At 38.4% G+C, this 7,116-nt stretch overlaps 1 pseudogene; it reads left to right on the top strand.

The window, feature by feature from the left end:
• Positions 1-1,175: 1,175 nt before the first annotated feature.
• Positions 1,176-1,695, top strand: LOC149184442 (bifunctional dTDP-4-dehydrorhamnose 3,5-epimerase/dTDP-4-dehydrorhamnose reductase pseudogene; annotated as a pseudogene).
• The last annotated feature ends 5,421 nt before the right edge of the window (positions 1,696-7,116 follow it).

Here is a 7,116-nt window from a genome sequence, read left to right as displayed (position 1 = left end):
ACACCTGATATAGTCATATAATCTTAGTGATAGCATCTATAATAGACCAAGTTTTGGCACCCAATTTCATTAGCTCATCAAAACTATCTCTTGAATATAAGTCTTATAGAATATCAAAAAACTACAGCAATGTCTCTGAAAAAGAACCAAACAATCATACAACTTGTTTGCAGTTATATCCAAAATAACTCAAAACAATGTTGGGAAGAGTTCAACTTTAGCAATTGATTTTTTTATATTTTTATTTTTTTTCAACGATGAAATTGATGCACCTCAAGCAGTTCATTCTAAAGCTGAAGTAGGTCTTCCACCTCTAGCGATTGCAAGTACAGTTAAAAAACAACTAGTAGCAAAGAGAATTGTTGGAAATAATACTGGTGGGCTTGGTGTCAAAAAATATTACAACTAAGCCAAAGGAGTATCTTTATGATAAAAAGTTAGAAGAACTTAGCATTCCTTCAAGTGCAACTACCATAGTACAGGATGCCTCTTACCCTTCTCGATTCACATACATGGAGAATAATTCCAATTCAACTCAAATGGTGGAGCACATATCTCTGACCTGCAGCTGGAGCAACCTTTTTAACATGGAACATGGACATTTTCCACACGAGATATACAGGAACACATTTTCCACCCTTGCAAAAAGTCACAACAAGAAAGCACTGGACGAAACCAATGCTGCTCAAAAGTCTTTTCAGGATGCCTAAAATTCGCAGAGATTTTCGTACAGGTGGAGGAGATCATCTGGAGCTCCGGCATGTTGAAAATAGAAAAAAATAAGAACTGGATTCGTGCATCTTTTGCATCTGCATATCTTGCGGGGAACACAGTGCGAATCTTTCCTTATTGACGCAATGCTGAACATTCCTTCAGGGAAGGAAGTTATGAAGGCTATTCAAAACATTGTGCTTGGGGACATTCGAACTGTCATCATGGTTGCCCAGCATTGCCTACATTCCCTACATTCCTACTTGAGAAACTCATGCATCAAAGTTTTTTTTTTTTTGTTCTTTTTGAGGCTTACATTCAAGATTTTTTTTCCATTGAAAAATGAAAGAAGATACAATAATCGCAACAGCAATAGATCTGTATCTTTGAATCAACATAGATCAGAGATAAGAGCTCAATGTCTGGATATTAAACCTAAGGCTAATACATCTAGATCCAGAGGACACGCCCAATTTCATGGGATCTTACTATTCTAAGACGAAGGCTATGGTTGAAGATCTGTTGAAGAACTTCGAGAACGTGTGCACTCTGCGAGTGAGGATGCCCATTTCTTCAGATCTGTCGAACCCTCGCAACTTCATTACCAAGATCTCCCACTATGAAAAGGTTGTCAACATCCCCAATTCCATGACCATTCTCGACGAGCTTCTGCCGATTTCCATAGAGATGGCAAAGAGGAATTTGACAGGAATTTGGAATTTCACGAACCCCGGGGTTGTTAGCCACAACGAGATCCTAGAGATGTACAGGGACTACATCGATCCGAGCTATACTTGGAAGAATTTCACCCTGGAGGAGCAGGCCAAGGTCATCGTGGCTGCCAGAAGCAATAACGAGATGGATGCCAGCAAGCTCAAGAATGAGTTCCCTGAACTCCTGCCCAGGCCATTCGATGGATGGGGCAGTGATCAATTAAATATGTGCTGCGTTCTGGTTTCTAACGGAGTAGTGGTAGAACTATGACACAGTCAGGATTATGAGATGGCTTTAATGGAGCAGTGGAGCATTTGAATCTCATTTCACAGAAGTTTGAGTTTAGCTTGAACAATATTGAATCTCTGGTTCGTATCCGGCAGGTCGGACCAGAGAATATAAAATGTCTATGACACTGACGCAGTGAGACAACGTTTGCAGGTGGTCTCTTGACAGAGGGCGTAGGCTTGACAGAGGGTGCAGACAATATCAAAAACGTATATGACATTACCTGGGGCAGGCTATAATAAGGTGCAGCGACAGGCGAATGATTAATATCAAGATTTAGTGGGGCAAAGAGCCCAATTTAGGTCCTGTGTTATAACAGTTGCAGATTTTAGAGAGTCTAGATAACGTTGAGGTTTTGAAACAAACTCACAGAAAATGACCACAAAAAATTAGTGGCTCAAGTTGGAGCAGGACCAGCAATCACCCGCTCTGATACCATGTTAAACACACATGGACAGCAATAGAATATGAAGGATAAAACATGAGAGTATGATTTTTATTAACAAATGATTTACATTTATAGTACATGTTGTGATCGTTGGGTTTCACATACCAAGGTCTCTTGGACTCCTTTTCTCCATTCCGCTTCCACACTAATCCATTGAGGATTAGGTGTCCAACACATAGAAGGTTGAATTGATGTGGAGACTGGAGCGAGGTTCTACATTGAATGGTTCACGTTCAATGGCGTTTGGAGTGTGGTAAGTCTATTTTAAGAGCCTGAGAAGGTTGTTAGTAAATTTTAAGAGCGTATATGCTAGAGTTAAGTCTATTTTAAGAACATATATGCTGGAGTCAATTTTTTTTTAAGAGTGTGACTGTGCCTGTGTATAGCATAGATGCTCATTTCATGCACATTCTAGCCCCCACTTATTCCCACAACTTATCACCACTTACGGCCTCTCTGGTTAACATCATCAACAATTAATCCTACGTATAACTTGGCTCAGGTCCTCCATTGCACAGTTGAACTACCTCTACGCATTGTCTGTCTCAGCTCTATGGCTCCCATACACTGCTCCCTTGGCTCCCGCGGCACTATGGCTCTCATACGCTACTCCTGTGGCTCCCATACGTTGTTCCCTTAGCTCCCTTGGCTCCTGAAACTCCCATACAAGGTAGGGGGGTAAACACTCTCGAGGAGAAAAGTCTGATTTGCATTGCATACGTTGCAATAGAGATGGATCACATGATGCATCCACATGCAAGTTTCCTTGGGACAGAATTGAGTAGGAAAGAAATCAGCCCAAAGGTAAAACCAATGACAAAGAGAAAGGTAAAGCACCTGAATCTGCCCACTATGTTTTGGCACATTGTATTATTGGAGTAAATGAAGACTTGTTTAATACTTCACTTGTTTCCTGGAAAAATGATTGGTTTCTTGATTCAGGAGAAACTTGCCATGTGAATTTTAGGAAATATTTTTTTGAAGAATTTACTGACAATGTTGATGGAGCAGTATACTTTCCAGACAAATCAAAACTCAAGCCATTAGGGCTTGGCACAATCAGGCACAAATTTCCTAGCCTTCCAGACTTTCTTCTACATGATGTTTTATATCTCCCATAGTTGAGGAGAAACTTGTTTTCATTGGTCCACATCCACCAGCAAGGACACTCCATTCATATGTTTCATGGCAAGGTTTAGGTGAGAAAATCATCATATCACTCAGTTGTCATGACAGGTATAGAAGAAGAAAGGCTTCTCAAGCTGCAATGTACCTTTGCTCATGCACAAAATTTCTCATATAGTTCTAATAATGATGAAGGTACATTTCCATTAAGTCTATTATGGCATGCTAGATTTGGACACTTTAACTATGAAAACCTTCACTTGTTGAAGAAAAATGGTGTTACTGATTTTCCTACAATTCCTAGGAAACTTAAGCAATGTGATGCTTGCATTCTAAGAAAGCATAGCAAACAATATTTTCATGATTCACATTCCAGACCACATAGAAAAATTGAACTCATTCATTCAGATTTATGTAATTCAATTCCTATTCCTTCTGCAAATGGAAATACATATATAATGACATTTATTGATGACTACACCAGAATGTGTTGGGTTTATTTATTGAAGAACAAATCTGATGCTTTTCAAACATTCAAGAAATTTCATACATGGATTGAAAATGATGCACAATATCATATTGGCTCTATTGAAACTGATAATGGAAAAGAATACACTTCAAATGAATTTGAAAACTATCTTTAGCAATTGTTGGCTTAGTGGGCCCTGACCCAGGTTCAACGTTACTTTAGCCAAACAAATCCCTACACTACTGGCCCTTTCGATATCAATCTGCGGAGCATAGACTGAAGTCTCACCCGAAGCAGTATGGTGGGATGTTGGAACCACATTTTTGCACCCAAAGAAGGTAGTGATGTCATTTTATGCCCTAACTCTGCCTTTGTGTAGATCGATAAACCTTTTAGGATTTATCGATATACTTCTCTTAATTGGCCTCTGGACCTTTGCAGAGGTCTACAATTGTCATGCGCAGACCCTAACTAGGCGAATCGGCCACTTATGTGCTTATATAAGTAATATTATTTCTGTATTTACCCAGATCGACTTAAGTATCTAATAACTTTAACATGCATTAATATGTACTTCGCGTAGCTAGACTCTATTATTTTCATACAGATAACAATGTAAAACATATAGATTTGCGCATCAATACAACATTAAATCATGAAACCATTATTCAACATAACATAACCACATTTATTCATAACAGAAGTAAATAGATCAAAATATAGATAATTACATAGTAATCTTCTTTATTAGTACTTCGGATCTTCTTATAGACTCTAAATACCCTGCACACTCAGCCGCGGACTTCTACCCTAGCCTCTGCACACACAGCTGTGTTGAGTTACGAAATGGTTATGTATTTACTCTTAATTCCATCACCTTTTTCCTCTTTTCTTATCTATTTCATATCTTAATATGCTAACATATTGATGGATTATGATAAGAAACGGATGAACTACTCTCAGTTAAGATTTAGCCATCATAACTAACTTTTATTCCTTTTTATGTAGAGAAACGATGAAAGGAACGGGTGTTGTTCCCTAGCGATGGACCAACATAAACCAACAAAGGAAGAATGGGGCGCATTGGTTGCGGTCAAGTCAGAGGATGAATCAGGAGGATCAATGCTAAGTATGAAGGGTCTCAGAAGATAGCATTCAGTTGTGAATCCTCTTTCTGACTATAAAAGAAAAAGGCTGTAGGAGGAAAGGGGATCAATCTCTGTTATTTCAAATTGTAATTTTAATTTACAGACTAGTGCTGTTGGAGAACATGACCATATTGTAATGAGACTTGAGTTCAATGATTAATATATAATTGACGTTGTTTTTCATTGGTATTCTCTGAAGTAGCTCAACAGTATTTGCTGGTGGCTAAGGGCCCGGTCTCTAGTGGATTAAACTGCTCCCTTGTGTTATATATTTCCGATTCTCGTAAGTTTGATTGGTTTGATAGTTTTCCCATTTTTTGTGAGTTTATATTATTTGCTATTTACAACTTTCCTATATTGAAGTTAATACATTTTCTTTACATGTTTTACAACACTGTCATTTGATTCTATTTACTCTTATTTAGTCATTAAGACAGTGAATCTTATTGATTTAATCAGCTGTAATAGTTTGGTTATCGGTATTGAACTCTCGGTTGACATCATTTGCATTTGGATTGCTTAGTTGAGATTGAGTGTGATTTAGATTGAATCAGCTAAGAAGAGATTGGTTATTGCTACTATGCTCTCGGTTGATGCTATTGTCAATTGAATTGCTTGTGTGAGATTTGATTACGATTTTAGTAGAGGATTAAGTCTTGATGCTTAGATGTAATATTTCCTTTAATAGTGAAATTTGAGTTTTATACATGCATCTGTTTATTCTTGTATCAAAGGTTTATACTTCACTTTAGGAAACATTACTCTCTGGATTCATAGCATGCACATATTGTGTACACTCTTGGAATAAAATGACTTACCCAGGTTGATGATTAATGTGGGGTAATTAGCAGTTTTAAAAGACACCTTTTATCAACCAACATTTTGGCGCCATTGTCGGGTAGAGTGTCACCATTTTAGAAAGAGTGATGTATATCTAATAATTGTTGTTGGGAAAGAATTGGGTATTGAAAACGGAAGTTAAGAACCTACGTAATGAGAAATTAAAGTGCTTGCTCCTTCGCCTGCCTTTTAACAGAGTTACAAAAATGTGAAGTAGGTGTTTGATGTTTGTCTGTTGAGAGAGAAGTAGGTATTAAAAATGGAAGGTAAGAACCTACATACGGAGCAAGTAAAATGCCTGCTCCCCCGCTTGCTTTTTAGCAGAATTGCTAGGACTTTAAGGTAGAAATAAACATTTGAATTTTTGCATGAATGACTAAGAAGAAAAGACCAGAAAACAATACAATCCCACACCCCAAACTTGAAAAATATAAGTGACCAGTGACGCTTGGACAATCAACTTTTATCGATGACATCTTAAGAAAAGTTAAATCTCAGCCATCAGTAGGTCCCCAAACCATTGCTTCTAAAAAACCTATTGTCTCCCTTCGGGCCACAGGCTCACCATTTGTAGCCTACGCTGAGGTCCACAGTAAAACTGAAGGGACTGAGCAAAGTTTTCAAGATATTGAAAATTCGCGACCAATTCCCTCACAAGAAGGGAATTCTTGCAACATCTGTGAAGGAGAAGGAGAAACAGGGGAATCCAAGGAACCAAGATCCCTTGAGGTAGTAATTGAGCAGAGGACACTTAGTGTCCCAGATCAAGGAAGTGCTATTAGGATCATTCCCGCCTCCTCTAGACATCCTAGGGATAACTCTCTAGCTCCAGAGATCCCAGAAGGGTACTGGAATATATTTGATCAAATGGCCAATAATCCACAAACACCCAGACCTTTACATTACAGTATCCTATTGTTGACACAGTTGTCAACGCCCCCATGAAAGCTATCCCTCTACAAAATATTCCTACCTTTCATGGACTCACTTCAGAAGATCCAGATGCATTCCTATTTGAATTCGACGTCCTATGTCGGGGTTATGATTACACCACCGACCCCTAGAAATTGAAGCTATTTCCTTCCACTTTAAAGGGAGCAGCCCTGCATTGGTTTATGGGACTGGTTGGGGCACCATAAATTATTGGGACCAAATGAAAACTACGTTCCTTAAAAAATATCAAGATTATTGCAGATCTAGAGAACTAAAAGACGAGATATTCCAAATGGTAGCAAGGCCTAGTGAAACTTTGTAAGAATATGTGTAGCGTTTCCAATATAACCTCCAAAGGTCTCCCTATGAAAATCTGCCTGATAATGTGCTAAAAACCACGATGATTAAGGGGATGAAAGACCAGTGGATAGGGACTTTAA

This window comes from Pinus tabuliformis, chromosome 3_2, assembly GCF_031772625.1.
Source record: "Pinus tabuliformis cultivar Carrire ecotype Pingquan chromosome 3_2, CPIR1, whole genome shotgun sequence".
Classification (NCBI taxonomy): domain Eukaryota; kingdom Viridiplantae; phylum Streptophyta; class Pinopsida; order Pinales; family Pinaceae; genus Pinus; species Pinus tabuliformis.
The sequence above is the reverse complement of the archived record's forward strand: the minus strand, read 5'-3'. Positions and strand labels throughout refer to the sequence as shown.